The 19,475-nt window shown below is 40.2% G+C and overlaps 1 protein-coding gene and 1 long non-coding RNA gene across 5 annotated transcripts in view; one reads left to right on the top strand and one right to left on the bottom strand.

Annotated features, from left to right (window-relative positions):
- fru (fruitless) overlaps nucleotides 1–19,475 on the bottom strand; it is a 142,743-nt gene that overhangs the window by 81,958 nt on the left and 41,310 nt on the right. The window lies entirely within an intron of this gene.
- LOC137582661 (uncharacterized) lies at nucleotides 1,489–3,054 on the top strand. Its single transcript, XR_011033305.1, has 3 exons — nucleotides 1,489–1,880; nucleotides 1,940–2,420; nucleotides 2,496–3,054. It is a non-coding gene; the product is annotated as an uncharacterized lncRNA (long non-coding RNA).

Here is a 19,475-nt window from a genome sequence, read left to right as displayed (position 1 = left end):
CAAAGTAATAAATTTAAGTTTCATTTAACATTTTACAAGCTTTCAAAAGGCATAAACGGAAATTTAAAGCAGGTACAGTCGGGCAGCAAATAAAAATAGAAAAATCAAACCGTTGGCCCAACTAGGAAGCAAATAAGAAGAGTCCCAACCACCATACATACATACTTATGTATGTATATAGCCTTACGCATTAGGACATGCGTTGTTGGCCCAGTCACAAATAGAAAGAAACAGAGGGAGAGGGCGTTGGTGGGAGAGCTGGGAGAGGTTGGGGCCGGGGCCGGGGCCGGGGCAGTTAACAGCACTCTGATGCATAAAACAATTTAAATATTGCCGCTGCACTTGCAACAACAACAACAGCAACAACAGCAATACCAACAGCAACATTAGTCGGCGGTCCGGGTAAACTTGTTTTTGGTAAAAGAAAAACAACTTGGCGGATGCATCTGCAATCTGAATCGCCTGACGCCGCTAATCTTCATCATCGTGGCGGCCAGCTCATAATGATGTTCGTCAACGGTGTCAGCTATGGGCAACTTAACTGCAATCGGTATATCGGTATAGGGATCGGAATCGGGTATGGTCTGGGGAACAGGAACGGGGTGGCGATCAACACGCATGGGTCTGGGCATTAGCCAATGTCTGCTTGTCCAACCGGCCAGTGTTCCATGTTCATTTAAATCTACAACTTTTGGAGGGACAACTTGACTGGCTGCGTCGCCATCGCCATTGCCGTCGTCGTCTGCACTGGGAATGGGACTATGACTGCAGTTTGATCTTGGTCTTTTGGCTCGGACTCTGTGGCCTGCCATGTGAGAAAATTGCTCACATGAGCGAGATGCTGCGAAACCTTTGGGCCTGGTCCGGTTCACTGCGCGATTGCTTCGTATAAAACTGCAAATTCCTAAACAACAACAAATGTTTGGCCATCCAACTAGGCGCACACTGTACAGAAACGAGATAGAACTCTCCACCGACAGAGACGACAGAGACGTGAGAGTGAATGTACCCGGGGACCTCAAGCTACATAGACAAGTGAAGCCAATGCGCTTATCTCGAATTCATTATTGAAATACTCTTTTTCCTAGGGCCACTTTCCGAGTGGAATGAGTGAGAGAGTTGCTGCTGCTGCCTGGCCATATAACGGTAAATTGGCAAGGGATCAGGCAACATCTTAATGAAAATTGAATTTTATGTTTATTACGCAGCCAGTTACAGTCTTAGCCCTGAACGGGCCAAACCTAGTCAAGAACCTAGCCTTAACTAAACCCAAAGATCTTTGACTCTATGTGCAAAATGTGGTTCTTTCTCTTACCACTCTTGTCGGCGTGTTGTTGGCGTGATCAAGAAAAAGTAACATATAAAACATTATTCTGGTCGAATGTGTGACCTATAGACTCCGATTTAAAACTTGTGTTTTTCTAGCTGATCCAAGTAGTCAGGGACATTTGTTTTCAAGCACAAGACATTTGCTTCATTATACAGTTTTATTACAAAACAAGTAACACACACAGACACACACACACATATAACTTATTTATTTTTTAATAAATAACGCGGGTTTTCCTACTGTTCAACTAAATTTTTAATAATTTGAAGAAAACATGGACGATGTAATTTTACCCAAAGTTGGTTCTCATTGGAAGTTGAGATTTGATACAATTATGAAGACTCTTCCAAATAAAACATCCGAGATGATAAAATTCAAGCTTATCCGTTTCTTCTATGAACCATATTCCATAGACAGATTGCAGCCACGATATATAGTACCTTCTCCAGAATTGAATTTGTGGTATGTCCTTATTGGTTTCCTGATTGTGATGCCCATAATATTCTATATGGTATATAAGGAGATTGCTGCTATTCTTTTCTGTTGCAAGGTAAGTTTTAGGAAAAATAAGTACAAATAATTTTAGGAAAATTGTTTAAATGATTATAGAGTGTCATCTTAACTCCTGGCGAAGTGGACTTGGTTGTTGCCATAAAAAAAGCTAAGACAATCCTTCGATCTGAGGCATTTACCGAAAGGGATATGTTGGTTGATGAAGTGCAGAGAAATCGTTTGGGATTACACAATTTATCCGATGCACATAAGGAAGTATGTGAGGAAGTGATTGGCGATTCGAAGTATACCCGTGACCCTAATCATGGGGTTAAAGTACAGTAAAAATCGCCCATTTGCAGCAGATTTAGTTAATTTTTTTCTCTTATTGTTCAATTTAACGTAATTTCATAATTTTAATTGTAACGCAAACTTGCTATATCCGGTGCTGAACGCAGACACAACAACAACATTATTCTAAGGTGAATGTATCCCAAAGCTAGTCGATTAGCCGCCAGTGCATACCAAGCTGATCAAGGGACAGGCAACCACCACCACCACCACCATGAGCACCACCAACAGCTTTGGCCAAGTCACAGTAAGCGATCGCCATCTCCTTTTCACTTCTTTTTCTAACCATTTTTTATTGTCTCTGTCTCGCTTGCGTATACAGAACGCGGACACATATGCAACTAGGAAGCAAAATGATCTGGCCTGCCAGCAACAGCAATAACAACAACAACAACAACAAACGCTCAAAGACCTTGGTATGGGGGCCCATTGCAATCGAGTGAACGGGGCAATGGCAATGGCAACGGCAACGGCAACCTGCCACACGTTGCGGCCTACGTAAGTGGCAAGATCGCACACACAGTCAAAGTAAAGTCCGGAATTGCGCTAAGGATGCCAAGCGAAAGGTGGGCAGGTTGGTTGGTAGGTCCATGTGGGATGCCTGTTTTGCTGGCTGGCTGCTGCTGATTCTGTTGCTGTTGCTTTTGCTGCCATGCCCCCAAGTTGTTGCATTGATTTAGCAAACATGCATTTTTATAGCCTTACAACGCGACCAGGTAACAGCAGCAGCAACAACAACAACAACAACCACAATAGTAACAACAGCAACAAGTTTCTCTATTATTTATTCCAAGCTGGCGGCTTTCTACACTGCTCAAAATGGGAGTAACTTGCAAATGAAAAACATCAAACACAAATAAAAGCCAATAATAATAAAAGGAGCCCTTTTTCTTTGAGTGTATAGATTGCAATGGTTTTCAGGGTTCTTCCTTCCCCTCTTTGACCATCAGACGTTCCTTTGATTATTTTGATAGCGCGCAGCTGCAGCTTCCATTTGCAACATCCAGTTGCAAGTACATACTCCACTTGCCGCTCTCCGCTTATCCCTCAGAGAGGATTAAAGTGTTATTAATGTTTATTATGCCTGAATGAGTTTTAATGTTCGCTGAGGTTATCATTAAAATGTTGTTAAAATTTGAATACCATGTGAGAACAAACAGAGCCGTGCAGCCATCAGCCATCCGCCATCGTCGCCAGATCAACATTGTCAGCGAGGAAAAAACGAAATGGTAGAAGGAAACCAAAAATCACAAAAAAAAAACCGCCTAGCGACGCCTTGGATATGATAGTCTTAGTCTTAGTTTTAGTCTTAGCGGCAGGAAGAGCATTTACTTTATTTTGATTGAAGCTGCCATGGAATTTCTTTTGTGTGTTGTGTTCGAAAGAGATTTTTTAATGATCGGTGACAGGATTATTAAAGTCATTAAGCGTCCTCGTCCACTTGCAGTTGTTGTCCAAGTCCACTCAAGAGTCCACTGGAGTCGTGTTGTTGCTGTTGCTGCTGCTGTGGAGGCAGCAGCTAATAATGCTAACTGTAACTGGCAATGGCAGTCGTAAAAGTTGCAACACGGTTGCATCGCACGCCCGCTTCTATGTATGCTGATGCTGATGTCGCTCTGTAAAAAACATTTCTATATACCAAAATGCACAGTTTATGCTCTGATCATAAAGGCGCCGATATTTCTGGTTTCGTGTGAATTTTTGATTCGGTTATGGGGCTGCTTTTAATTAGGGTCATAAGCGGTAAACTGCCCGATGAGTTGAAATTATAGGCCAACCAAAGAGAAATATATATGTATATGATATAAAGAGAATGGACATGGGGAGCCTTTATTAAAAATTTCATAAAATAGATAGATATTGCAATTGCTTTTAATATACAACAATATTCCCAGCAGGTGTCCAATTTCCGACTATATAAATTCAATTTTTCTTGTGCTTTAAGCAAAATGCATAGAAAATTGTGAAAGCCAATTTCACCGAGCTTAAATTTATATTGTGTCATTACTTAAAATGCAAAAAAACAAAAAAACAAAAAAAAAACAATAATAATTAAATATATCTTAGAGTTGTGATGCTTTGAAATGTAAGACTTATGAAAATTCTATTCTCCATGGTTCAGTGCGGGATTTACAAGGACCACAAGGGTCTACGAAATACAACTGATAAAATGAGAAAAATGTATAAAGGATCTACAAAATAGTTGTTTTTGAATACTATTTGTCTATAGATAAACTGAGTTTAGAAATATTTCAGTTTATTTTGAAGAGAATGAGTCCCCAAAACGATTTCCCTCGATTTTTGGGGTTAAATTAACTGAGTTATTTCTTCAATTTTTGATTAGTTATAGCAGAATACGAGACTCTTTCAACTTTTAAGGATCATATTTCGTTTTGACGTCGTAAGGACTAAGTCCGCTCCTGACTTAATCGCTTAGTATGTGGCTGTCAATTTGTTTGCTGGCTAAAAGGCAATAAAAAGTCGCCCTTCACAAGGAATTTAGCTTTGTAGGACATCTCCGTTTACAGAATTACTGACCAGTTAGGTGTCCCTGAAGCTTTTTATGTTCCTTTGTCCGTTGTTATGGGCTGAAGTATTTCATCCTCTTTTTTTCTTCTCGGCTCTGTTCAGTGTTTTATATATATTTTAACGCTTTTTCATGTCAAGCGGCATTAATGTCGGCACGTTTATCAAATTGCAGCTTACTGGAGCCAGTCTCCACTGGAGGAGCAGCAGCAGCAGCTATAACAGAATTGCCAGCCAGGCCAACTGATTACTGTGAAGCCGTCAGATGACAGGCAAACACGTACACTTCAAATTATTGACAACCAGCAAATGTCTTTTTTGGTGCAAAACTTGAGAAATTGCCTGAGAATTTCAATGCAACGCGTAAACAATGGCAAAGACTTTTCTTGGAAAAGTTAAAGGTAAAATGTGAAGGGCTGCTGCCTGTTCGAGTCATGTAATGAAAAGCTGACATGACATGCACCAGCCACTCCCACACTCACACCTACGCCCCCACACACACACACACAAACGAACACACTCACAAAGTGAAAACGCTTGTGCGTAGCGCACACTCACTGGCACTTTCTTGGTCAAGGTCGGTAGAGAATTGACGGCAAGATAGTTCCATTAGATGGGTGGGGGTGAATGGCTGGGATAGATGGCTTGATGGGTTGGTGGGTGGTTCGGTTTGGTTAAGTTCTCAAAGCGAAATCAGCCAAGAGTAAAAGAGCCAAGAGCTAGCATTACAAAACACGCGCCAAGCCGAGCGGGTGTATGGAGCTCAACGAGTTTTCGCAGCAATATTGGCAAATGCTTTAATACATATACATACACACACACATACCTACATACATATGTATGTATATATGGCAAACAGCAATCGATTGAGATTGCAGACAGGGAAGAAGGTGTACTCAATTGATATGCGCTTGAGAGAATGCTGCAGAAAGTTACCAGACAAAGGCGGCCACCAATGAGGTGGATCAAGTGGGTGAGGAAGACGATGATGATGATTAGGATGATGATGTTGCTAGTGGCAAGTGAATACTTATTGCAGGTAAGGCTACAAAACAATCCACAGTCGGTACAAAACTGCAAAAAGCTACAAACAACATTTGTAGCTGCCATTTTAATTGCCAGGCGTTGAGGCACCAGCAGCTGGGCGACAGCATTTAAGCATTTTCGACCGTTAGACGATTGCTGCTTAGACGGGATTGGTTCGCCGTCTCATTTTACAATAATCAGTGACAGCGACAACACCAACAACAACAACAAAATGGAGCAGAAACGTGGCTAATTGCAAAATGGTTGCAATTTAAATTGTTGCAAACAAACAGTAAACAACAAACACTCAGTGTGAGCCACAGAAGAAAACTGGTCATAAAAATGCTGTTAAGGCCTAAAAGCAATTGCTATACACCATACCACCATCCACCATCGCATGCAATTAACTAACTAGAAGTTAAACCTAAATCTCTATTATATCTATTGAAAATGCATCGTGTGGCCGGTTCGTCTGCATCTCTAGTCGTCTAGTTAAAGTTGAAGGTCCTCTGTCGCAGTGCATCGTAAAAATTTGTGCATTAATAAACATTATGCAACATACGACAGGAAAATTATGGGAATGTGGCCAAACTGTTTTGCCTTACACTGGCCAAAACGAAATTTCAAATTCAACGAGCAGGAGCAGGCCTATTAAAATTTCTTACAGTGCTCTGCTTAAATCTGTTGACAAAGCATCCCAAGTACGTTGGATACCTGACCCCCCACCTGTGGTGTGTGATTTTTATGTAATAAGCAGACCCCAATGATGATGACGCTTGGCCAGTTATAACGAGGTGCATTTGGTTGGTTGCTCCTCATGGAGATGATGTTCCTGCTGATGCTGCTGCTGCCTTTAACGATGCGTTTATGTATGCCATAACGATGAAGAAGCGAAAGGTCTGACCAGGATGATGATGAAGAGGAGTATAAGAAGGGAAGGGTAAGAATATTTTATGCGCCGCCTCATTGGCCTTTATCTATGTTATCAATACGTTTAGATTTTTATTTTACGATGCATGCCAATTAATTGGCTAGGGTAACTAATATTGGCAACAATGTACCATCATCTGAAGCCTTCGTCTGTTTTTAGTGACCAACAACAACAACAACAAGACAGAATGTAACATTCTTCCTGTCTGAGTGCATTAAAAGAAAACCGTTTTATAGGTGGATAAGTAGAAAAAAAAAGACTGAATTATAACTGCATTTCATTTGGCCAGAGTTTCTCTTGAGATATGTAAAATATAAGAAAAACCTTATCAATACTTTCCAAAGTGTCTCTTTTATACCCTTTTAGAGATGTGTCTGACCCCATAAACTATATATCTTCTAAATCAGTATGAGAATATGTCCATCTCCGTCTGTTCATCTGGCACTATCAATTACAGGACCTCAATTAGAAAAGACTGAAACTTGGTATTTCAGTTTTTCCATGTTTCAATTGGACAATAATATATGTAAAACCTAAACGAAACACTTAAGTAGGTAAAAAAGGGTATCAGAGCATCGGTGCAGCTAAATTTAGTTTCTTTCTCGTTATTTTCAAAACACTTTAAGTAGTTAACAATAGAAATATAATAATTTTCATTGTTTTGCCAATTTCTATATCTATTTGAATCTAATTACTTTTCTTTTGTTGGAAAAACTTACTAGCTAACTTATTAAAGCTATTTCAATTGTAAGTGGGACAAATTGAATTTGGAATTTCGACTATTGTTTTCTATTCAGTACTTTAAAATATGCCATTTTCTTTTAAAGCAATTAGTATATACTTGGCTAATTGTTTAACTGTCCGGTGTGAGCTTTTCATTTGACCGAAGTTCATACATATATGGCCAAAAGTAATTCAGTAAATGCCCATCCCAACATTTTGTCATTCTTGTGAACATTTCCCAGCCCCATCAATGCATAGCACATTTCTCATACCCAAAGACCATTTATGGTATATGGGATGCCGATTGGCCCGATCTCAACCAGATCGATGCACAATTTAACGGCCGGCCATGGCCTTTTTCTAACTGTCCCTCTGACAAAATGCCGCAACCTGCATATGTAACTGACAGACGATGAGAGAGACAGAGAGAAAGAAAGAGAGAATCCGATTGGTATGAGGGACACACAGGGAGAGGAAAATCATACTAAGCATACGATAGGTAAGTAGGAAAGCAAAAGAGAAAAAAAAAAATAAATCAAATTTTCTCATCAATCTCATCGAACATGAAAATGCACTTTCAAAACGCATTAAATAAACCATAACGGCACGCATGCGCAGAGGCAACTAGGCAGAGTCAGACGGGGGCAAAGTGTGGTAGGGAATATTTATACACGTTGGCCAAGAAGGAAGGCCGAGGCCGCGTAAATCTTTCACTTTGAGCAAAATGCAGCACAACTAACTGCGGCTAACTGGAAAACTAGCGGCAAGAAATAACGTAAACGATAAATGCGCATGCGCAAGTGCACAACAGCAACAACAACAGTAACAACAACAACTGGCTAAGGAAAAGGCAGCTGCTCATAGTCGTAGTCTAAGCATTTGCCATGGCTTGGCCATATTTGGCATTTGCTTTTTGCCCAAACTCAGGCTTAGACACAGGCTCTAGCTGAGGCTCAGGCTCAAGCTCAGTCAGAGGCTCAGGCTCTGAGACACGTTGTGCGACTGTGCTGACAAATTGCTTTCGTTGTTGTTGTTGTTGGTGTTGTCGCCAGCATCGGCAACAGTATCGGATATACCAGAATCCTCCGGGCACAAATTTGGTAGCAGCATCGAACGACGGCAGTCAATAGTGTCTAATAATTCATAACGCTGCCGTTGCCAAAATTGGCAAGCCGCTGCCACGATCGATATTCCCGCTGTCTCTCTCTCTCTCTCTCCATCTCTCTCTCTGTCTGATAAGCTGTTGTTGCTGGTGAGCAACTGCGCGTAATAAATCTGAGCAATTTGTTGCGCACTAATCGGTAGAGTCAAACTTTTTTTTCAATTGAAAGTATCTATCAGGCTCAGGCCGAGGCTCAGGCTCATTCGTTGCAGGTGTCTCGCATAGTTAGTTAGTGGCCCAAAAACTGGCCGCAGCGGGAACTTTTATTAGTGAGGCAAATAAATCAGCATGGCTAATTATAAGAAGATATTCACTTTGGCTCAAATGGATCAATGGAAAGGCCTAAGGAAAATTGCCAATTGCAGCAAGCAGAAGATGAAGAAGAACTGCAACTAAAGGCAAAACCAATTAAAAATGTTCAAATGTTCTCTGCGATGTTGAAAATATTCTATAGATAAACCAAACTAGTCTAACTAAACTAAAGTCACATCTAAAGAACTTGTAAAGGGTATGCAAATTAACACTCTCTAACTATCAAATGATTCCTTTCGGGTTTCCCACTAATACTATAAGTAATAACAATAATATTGTGAGGCCCGTAAATAAAATTAACATGCATTAGACAACGGCAAATGGCCAATAACGGCATAAACCTGCCATTGATCCTTGGGGGCAACCCATTGGGATTGGGCAACTGCAGCCAATTGGCCAAAGCCATCGACATCAAGTATTCCCTGCGCATGTCTGTCTAGCTGGATGGTTGACTGTCTGATTGACTTGGCCTGGCTCTCAGTGTTTGGGGCCATCAATGAAACTCCGCTGTGCTGTGCAGATCCTAACGGTTTCTTCTGGCAGTCAGAGAGAACGAGAGAGAGACACCCAATGAACTGGCTGCCCATCGGGGATCTTTCTAATGGCGCACGCATTGCGCCATTGCTAGTACATTTGCCGCATCAATAGCCAGTTGAGTGACCATTTGGCTGGCTCTTTGAATATTTTCTCTTCTTCTTCTTACTTTTCCAGCCACATGCACTCTGGGCGCCACGGCGTATGCATCTTTTATGTAAATTGATTTTTTTTTTCTCTCTCCATGTCTCTCATTCTTTCATAGCAGAGGTTTTTCTTGGTTGGCTTTTGTGGCCGTTGTCTGTCATTAGTTATGATGGATGATGTTTTAAATTATTTAAATATATTCAATTAATATAAGCAGATGCTAAGACTGACACAACATAAACAAGGCCAGAGACCAAACGGAAGATGAGAAAAACAAAATCTGTGTCCACTTTTTAATAGACTTTTAAATGCCATCGACTCACATAAAGGACTATAAAACTAATAAATCATAAATCAGAAAAAACAGTCAATAGGAAGCAGATTTAAATGATTCTTTGCAATTTTCTATTAAGAAATGAAAACTTCTTTCAAAAGTTATGGCAAAATATTTGAAAATTTAATGAAGGAATCTGTATAAATTGTTAGAGCCCTTCAAATGATAATTTTCCTGTCCCATAAAAACCAAATAAAAGTAAATTTTTGGAGAAATAAAAACAAGCAAAACAGAGAGAGAGATAGAAGACCCAAGCCAATCTATTTTATTTTATGTTATAAAACTATTTCTTCTCTAGGGAACTCTTCTATCTCTCTCCTATTTTGTTGTAACATTCTATGGCAAACAATTTGTCGATTGTCGATTCAATGTCCTTAATATTTTAATTCTAATTGAACGCTGCAAGCTGAACGGGCAAAAGATTTCCAATTGCCTCTTTTACAGCAATGCTGGCATTCAATTTTAAGGTACCTAATGGAGACAAATATGTGAATGTATTGGTGGTGCAAATTGTCTTTGATTCGTATCAGGAGTAGGAAAACATTTAGTTACAAATGGATTTTGAATTCGATTTAGATGATTATCCAATTGTGCTCATCAGCAATTGGCAATTTATTTTGGAGAAAACTTGTGCATTACACATACGCCCGGTGGGACACGATGGGTTTGTCTAGAAAAACCAATTAAAGATGCCATGTAATTCTTAACATAAATTGCAATTGTTTCATTTCATTATCACCAACAGTTTGGCAAATTCATTTATGCAACGTACATATACATATATGTATATTGATTGGTCTTTCGAATGTAAATCCATACAAATAATTGAAGTATATGTATATGGAACAGTTCAATAACAGAGCAGAAGTAACAACAAGAATGGCAAACTGATAGAAATGTGCCATGGAGAAGTGTGTAAGAAGACTGCTACTAAGAATAACGAGACTGCAATAACAACACAAATAACATGGCAAACATGAAAAGCGTGAAGCAGACAATCAATAAATTCGAACACCAAGAATAGACCAGGCCAAAACAGATAGGGTGGGATGAGAGGGTAAGAAAAAAGATATTGGCAACAGGTTGAGGCAATTACGAATTGTTTGGCTGCCCTAGACTCTGGATGTTGCTGCTGTTTTTGTCTTCAATTTCAAAAATTTCTCCTGAAAATTGAATACCAAATAAAGTGCAATAAAACAAAAACAAAAGAATAAGAAACAAAGTGAGAAAGAGAGAGAGAGAGAGGCTTGAATATGATTTACATGCAGAGGAGCTATCTAACTTGGGAAAAAAAGGGGCGAAAAAGCCAGCTGAACTCAAGCTCTGAACTGAAACCTGTACACGAGTTGGGAGTTGCAACGGGCAACGGGCAATAGCAATTGCATTTACCCCGTTTTGGTCGTGCCACGTTTGCCACCTGTTCCTGTTGACGACTCTCTGCTGAACGGCATTTGCTTGTCTTAGTTTGCCGTTATTGTTGCTAGTTGTTGTTGGTTGGCTCTACCTAGCATAGCCTTGCCTTTATATCGTTAGCTAATTTTATTGTTACAATAACTGTTGTTGCTGTTGCTGCAGAAGTTGCTGCCGGCATAAATGGCATTGCTGTTGCAGTTGCAGCCTATCTTTCGCGTATCTTATGGTCGGCCTTGCTTGCTACTCGTATCAATTCTATTAAGCTCAACAGCAGCAGCACCACCACCAGTAGCCTCCCTCCCTCCCTCCTGTTTTCTCTCCTCTAGCCATTTAGCTTCATCTCTTTCTCTCTGCTTTCAGCATGTGACTAATCATGCAGAGCCAATCATGCCACAAGTTTATTTATTTTCACATTGCAGTCACAGAGAGCAAAAAAAAAAAACTGGGTAATCCACTTGAAAATTCCTCGATTTTTCCTTCCAACATTTTTGCCAGCTCTGTTGTTGTTGGTGTTTCTCCTTTTTGTTTTTTTGTCTTTTCTTTTTTATAGCTCCCTGTTATCGCCTGACTATCATCAAGGCTGTCTGTTCTTGTTATAGTTCCCTGTTATGTTTGCTCGTTGGTCGTGTGGTCGTTTGGTCGTTTGGTCGGCTTGTTTGGCTGTTAAAATTTCTATAAAGTAAGTTATCTCCTGGTTGGAAGATGACTTTGGTATTGGCCATTGACTGCACTTGTTATTTGTTGTTGCTGCTGTCATCTGTACACCCGTTATATGTCCTTGAAAGAGTTAACTGTTCCTGATAGCTGACGGATGTTAACCAACTAGTTGTAATTTGAGATTATTTTAAAGATTTTCAATAGTTTAAAAAGAATTTTTAACTGTTTAAACCATTTCCTTTAAAAAAAATCTCTTCCCCCAATTTTACAGCATCATCCATTTTGGCCCTGTGACGGCTGTCGTAAGCCAATGAACAAAACGAGGGGAAACTTGTAACATTTATATTGCTGAATTTTTGACAGCTTATAACTTGGCTCTGTGTGTGTGTGTCCTTTTGGTCTAGTAAATATCTACATATATGTACATATATAGTAAGTCTAACTGTCTCCATTGCATAGGGAATCGAATATAAATTGTTCAGGTGCACAGATAGGTAATCGATGAATTGGAATGCTATAGACAAAGAAAGAATTTTACAAATTTATGAGAATACATTTAATACAAACTCCTTGTTTTAGCTAGTAAAAGAATAAGAATTGGTTACGAAATTGGCTCTGAGAATATTTTATTATCCTTGACTTCCTCAATCTGTATTTAAGTTAGATTTCAATAAATTTCAAAAAGAATCATGTACTTCTAGTCAGTTAGACTTTGAAACCTTGGAATTTTTAACATTTGTAACTTTCTTTTTATCCTTTTTGTAGTGAATCTTTCAAGTTGTCGGTTAATTTTGATAAATTGGTAATGAAAAGAAAGGAAACCATTGAATGTGAGTTCATTATTTGGATCCATTTATATTCAAAACGCTATGAAAACAAATTAAATTCTTTAAGATCATGATTTTAAATATAGATTTCATTCGTTGCATCTAAAGTTAAAGGAAGATTCAGAAATGTAAATCCTAAGATCTCTTTCATACAAATTTCGCATAGCTAAAATCTTATAGAAGAGAAAAAAAACACAGGAAATGTTTTAATGGTTTTTTTTTTTTGCTTTGCTATTTAATCCCAAGGTTTAAGCTTCTTTCGAATAAATCTTCATCACACGTTAACGAAGGTTGTCAATAATCACATGAGGCCTAACGGACCAGGGAATCGAATGCTAATGCCAATTTCCAAGCAAGCGTAATTGATAAAGACCGACAAATCCGTTGATAGGTATGTTAATGTCCATCGGTTGGGGGAATGGGCGTGTTGAGGGAGATTTGCTATGATGTTTGAGGATCTATTTGCAAACGATCTTGTTGATGGCAGGAAGGTAAAAGTATTAAAAGATAGAAAGAACCATGTGTGAGAAAACTTAAATTGCCATTGTGGCATTCTGGTGACGCGTGCAGAACCGGTTATTGTTGTTGTTGTTATTGATCTGAGGTTCGATTTTTATAATGATTATCAACATTCATTGGCTGCAATGTGGAGCTGACTTACAATGGCACAAGTGCAACCTGGTTGCAATTAGGCTGGGCATGGGGCGCGGCTGAGGCGCATAAATTGCGTTAGGATAATGATCGCGCTTTGGCACAGTAAATCGTATTCCAAAATGCAACGGACACAGAAGAATACAGTTCGAATGTGCCATGGCGATGAGTCCATCGAGAGATCTACAAGCCAAGATGGAGCTGCCAGCTGAACTGGTTCGGCAACAAATTTGACGCGCACTGCTACAAATGAGCGCGGTTCGAAAGAAAGAAAGAAAGACAGAAGGAAAATAGAAAAGAAAGAAAGCTAAAGTTGAAAGCTGAAGGAAAACCAGTAGATATAGATGGCCAAGCACCAAGCACCGTTTTGGCCACGCATGCATGGGGCGCCATTTAAATTGAGATTTATTGCAAAAAGCTGCTGATGCACCTGCAGCAAAAGCAACAACACCAACAACAGCAACAGCAAGCGGCAACATCATCCAACGATTGCAACGACAAAGCGCCAAAACGACTCCCGGGATAGTAAAACGCTTTGTCCTGGCAAGCGTTTGGCTTGTGGCAACTGTTATATATAACAGTCAACAAATTGTTCAACCGACCGACCGACCGACCGAGCGAGGCCAAGGCAGGCGGCAATGAAGATGAAGTTATTAGGCTAGTTATTTCATCGGCGGTGTGTTTGTGTGTGTTTGTTGGCCAATCTTGAAATTGAGATGAGTGCAAAAATTTGAAACAATAAACATAATTTAAAGCAACTAAAACCAAAAGCAATTACTTAAATTTCTCTTGCATTTCTAGATCTGGAAAATTTCTTTGTTTAAATCTACTTTAATTGGCTTTAGATTTCGACCAAAAGTTTCTTTCGGGCCATAAGAAACAATGAAATGGACAATTATCTAACCCTATGGGTAAGTCATCTTTTAATACCAGGAATTAATATGCTGTGAAAACAACTTTTCAACCCACTTCTCTCTCTCTCTGTGTGTGTGTGTGCCATATCTTTAATTACAATTGACACTGATTAGCTTTTGCACGCCAATAGAATGGGGCGTTAAGTAGCCAAAGGCAACTTAAATCTAATGAGTTTGCCATGTGGCAACGAAAAAGATACATAATTTCTACATGTCAGTCAGTCACTCAGTCACTGAAAAGCTAAAGCTAGAGCAAACACTGAAGAGGATGCAAATGTTGAAGATATCAAGATGGATATATAAAGATGAAGATCTACAGATATACATACACCCATACAAATGTAGGAGACTGTGAGGCATTGTCAATGTGGCGACTAATCCTGCTCATCATCTACATCTACAGTTGCCAACACGAAGGCGATTTTGAAAAATCACAAAAACGAAAGAAAAACCGGTCCTAAGCATTTGATGGAAAAGTCAGCAGTCTGTTTGGCTGCTGTAGTTGCATCTTTTGGGTTTTGGCCTGCCTGCCTTTCAGCCTGCCACCTGCCGATTTTTATCCTGGCCGTTTGCTTGTTTTGCTGCCTAGCTGCTGCCTCTTGCCATTTGATTGTCTGCCGTTGATTGCCGCTGATGTTTGCAGCTGTGTCGCCATCGTCGTTGGCTTTTACTGGAAATTAAGTTGCTGGCACCGGCCACATTTACATGCTGCTGAAGCTGGCAGCTTTTTTGATGTTTTAATGATAAGATTTGCGCGATTGATTTTTCCTGGGTGTCGAATTTGATGTTACAACAACCACGAAGACATCATTGAAATGAGCAGCAGCAGCAGCCGCCTTTTGAAACTAAAATGTGGCACAAAAACGTGCTTGATTCAGCACAAATACGCCTACATTATTCCACATATCGCTACGATTTAACAAGGTCAATGGGTTAATGCTGGCCCCATCACCAAGTGAACGCCCACCAAGAGCTTGGCTAGCAGCTTTTGTGGATTGGATCACAATAATTGCATACTTTGGGATGCAATCCAATCCAATTCAATCCGCAAGTGCAACTGTAAGTGCCACCGTTTGCTTTGCTGGCGGCCAAGATTGCCAAGAGGAAGACGATTGACAGCGGAGCTGAAGCTGCCACTCAAGACTCTAGACGGAGCATGTTGGCCATCAAATGTCTAGGCTAAACATTTAGATTACGACGACGACGACCGTCGACGACGAGTCTTCCGTCAGGAATGCCATTTTTATGGAGAACAATCGACGGCGGGGGCTAATCTAGTTAAATTGTTGCATGCAACAGATACGGATACCAGATACCGATACACAGATACACAGATACACAGATACAGATACAGACACAGATACGGTATCGGATAATTTCGTTGAGCTAATTGCGAAAAGTGCTCCTGCAGTTCCCCCCAAAGACAGAGCCAAAGACAAACGTACACGTGCGGCGGGGGCTGGTCTCGCCTTGCACGTTTCTCCATTCTCTTCTCCTTGATTTGCATCCCCATTTCCTTCTTGCTTTTAAGAGTCAGCCCGGTGCCTTTTATGTAAGTGACACCTACGAGAAAGCCGCCGACATAAAGGCAGCTAGCCAGGCAGAAGCAACAATTGTGCTTAGCAATTTCCCGTACCTCCGCCACAAATAAATAGCTTCATTGGCAATTTCAATGCCAGTGGCCAAAATGGGCAATTCCATGAGCTTTGGCCCATGTCATTCATTGGCTCGGAATCTGGTCTGAAATTTGCATTGTCTTTGGCCCCAGTTGGCCTCGGCCCTCATCTGCTAAACTTCTTGTTCTTGCCGGCCCCAAAAATGGTTGGCAATATTTGACCATTATGCTCCGTTTAATGGTCCCCCGGGCAGCTATTTAAATGTCCATCAATTTATCAATTACATTGAAATAACTTTATTAATTGTCAGCCCTGAGAATTGGAAATCAACGACTCACTACTTGGACCACAAGCGGCTGACGATTTTGTACTCACGACGTTTTGCCATTTACTAAACCATTCCAAGCGAATCCCAAACAAAATTCTCCATAAGTGAACAAAATGTAAGTGACAATAAGTGCAGAAAAATAGTAGAAGAAAAGATAAGATGTGAAATAGTAAAAATTTTTGTTTGAGCTTGTCGTTTGAGTGGAATTTATGGGCCAAACACATGGCGCCAAAAAGGTAATGTGGAAGACCAGGTAACTGTGACGTGCCGCCTGAAGGTTATGCCCACTGCCTTTTTGGCTCTGGCCCACAAACAAAGGCGCGGAAAAAGCAGTGAACGAATTGACAGCAAAAATATTGGAAAATTACTAAAGCCGCTTACCAGCAAGGGGTGAGAGAGGTGGGGTATACTTATACATATATGCAATATTGTCTTATTTGATTTGCCATGACAATTCAAATGTTTTCAGGGATGGTTTCGTGAGCTGTCATGAGGATGGAGGAGGATCCATTGTTAACGTTTAATTCATGTTCTAAAGGAAGTCATATTGAAGCTTTACTACTAGGTAGTTCTATCGGAAGCTTATTAGATACTTTTGGGAGCAAATTTCCACTTATATCCCGATCAATCCCTTAAACAGTCAATGGTTAATAAGACATAAGACAATTGATTGATCAATAATAATAACAAAATATGGCTAACAAGTGTTTAAGCTGAAAAATTGAAGTTTTGCCTCTTAAACATCTGTTATGAACTTTAAAATTTCTGTAAATATCGTTTCGATTGCTCACGTGTCAAATTTCATTGCCATTGGGACTATTGTGTTCCTTCCTATTGTAGTATCTGCTACTGGTATTAATTTTGCGTGCCCTGCTTTTGTTTTTTTGTGTTTCTGGCAAAGTAGTTCAAGCTAAATGTCATAAGTTAATTAGATTAAATTGTATTGTTACATGTATTTTTTTTGCTTTCTTGCTTAGTCTTGTCTGTATGCTTGTTCCCTCCTCCCCATTTATATTTATTCTTACTGATTCCCGGCCTGGCTGTCAATGTCAGCTGACGTAGACGTCGACGCTGCTGGCGACGTCAGCGTTAACGGCGATGCTAGAGGAGACTAAAGCATTGCATACGTTGCGGCTGGCACATTACGAGACACCGCACAAAAGTAGGCAGTGGCAAACAAAAGGCGCTGCTTTTTTACTTAGCAAACAACTGTACTTACACTTCGTCTCCCCACCTTTTTATCATGCCACACCGAATGCATTAATTAAAATAAGAAAAAAAATATATAAAATAATAATGGCGTAAGAAGGGAGTAAAATAAAGAAGAAGAAGAAAAAAAACGAGCCAGGCTAAGGCGGAGGCACTCTAAAATTCAATAAGTTGCATTAGGCAGGGGAGAATGAAAAGAAATGAGGCAAAACTCTTTGGTCGCAAGTTTGTTGTGAGGCAGAAAAGTTTCACTTTTCTCATTCTCCGTTCACCTTTTGTATGGGTGTACGCACATTAACAAGAAAACAAGAGCTCAGGCCAGAGCCATCTCGAACGCCCACGCACAAATGACGCCCCCTTTCGTCCTATGGCAATAGCACTCGAGCGCTCAACATGGGCGGGGCAGCCCACTTACGCACTGAGCGGGAGGTTGTTTTTTGCCTTGATGCATATACGCACTTGTTACCGTTACCCTTTAGTAGGCAAGGCGCTTAAGTGTTACGCATGTGCCTAGATGCAAGTGTGTGTGTGTATGGGTGTGTGTGTGTGTGTGTGCGCGCCATTTTGCAGTTGTTCAACAACGGTCGTCTAGTTATGGGTTTGTGTAGTGCAGTGAAGCAGTAAGAACTCAAGCAGGCAATGGCATGCAATATTTTTAATGAAATATGCAACGGGAACACTCAGACGCAGCTCTCCTCCGTCCCCTCCATTGCCGCTACTCCAACTCCCAAATGGAAACTGTCTGTTTGTTTCGCCCCTCCATTACGTTTCGCATACCCATTTCCATGTAATCATTCTCAGAATTTCATCTATGTGTGTGTGTATGCATATATCTAGCTGGCACGTGACTCTGTAAACTAGCGAGTCAAGAGTTTCGTGATTTGCCATTGTCTAGTTAGACAAGAAGTCACATTTGTCTGGCAATTTAATAACCTCGACGAATATTACATTCTTTAACATTAAGTGACCCAAATTGGCAAAAAGGTAAGTGCAATATTCGTACAATTATTACGCACCCCATGCCGCAGTGCGTATGCGTAATGTTTAATAAATTTACCTTAAGTATGTATGTATATTTGTTTGTTTATAGCAGCAATTAATTGTTGGCAAAGGCAATGCCAGCTTAAGTGCAGAATCTTTAACAGCCGTAGGGGCATATTATAAATTTAGTAATTAAATTTTGCAAAATTTGCCACATACACGCACAATATGCAGGTAAATTTTGTGTGGAGGTCATTTTCCATTTAATTAAACTAATTCAATTTGCAAACAAACACCATATTATTACGCATACGCCCCGCATAACCCCCTAAAAGCAACGTGTTAGCTTGCAGACAGTGGACCAACTAGATCTAGTTTTTGGCGTCCAGGGGGAAATCAAAGCATGGATAATTTACATATATTTATTTTTCCAACTTTACAAACAAATCCACTGACATTTGCCACAAACATACATACATATATAAAATGTAATCAGTAGTAAATCAAGAGCCGACCGAGCTGCAGGTGAAAAGTTGAATACTTATGTGACTCAAATGTGACAATGACGATGTTGACGAGGCAGCCAAGAATAAGGAATAGACAGAGACAGAGCGATGAGAAAGAGAAGTTTGTCTTCCAACTGCCAGTTCATTTGCTCAAGTGATAAGTCACACACAGAGCCAAAGAATGGGTGGAAGTTAGAAGGCAATGTCTGTGAAAATATTTGAAATTATGATTTATGCCGTTGGCCTCACTCAACTGCACTCGAAGTCACATTTGTAGTCATTGTCTTCGTCCCTCATCCACCCATCTGCTGCTACTCCGTTTGCTTTTGCATTTGCGGTGTCAACACCAGAAAGGCAACCTTTCCTCTTCCAATCCCTGCCCTGCCCTTGCCGTTTTCCTTTTTCAACCAAAGTGTGAAATCTTTACTTGCCAGTTGACGAAAGTTAATTATAAAGAGCATTTCGTTGTGTCACAACTTCTTTGTTGTTTGTTTGGCTCTTGGTC

The sequence above is a fragment of the Drosophila tropicalis genome, unplaced genomic scaffold (assembly GCF_018151085.1).
Source record: "Drosophila tropicalis isolate 14030-0801.00 unplaced genomic scaffold, ASM1815108v1 contig_859, whole genome shotgun sequence".
NCBI lineage: Eukaryota > Metazoa > Arthropoda > Insecta > Diptera > Drosophilidae > Drosophila > Drosophila tropicalis.
This window is presented reverse-complemented; position numbering and strand designations above follow the sequence as displayed.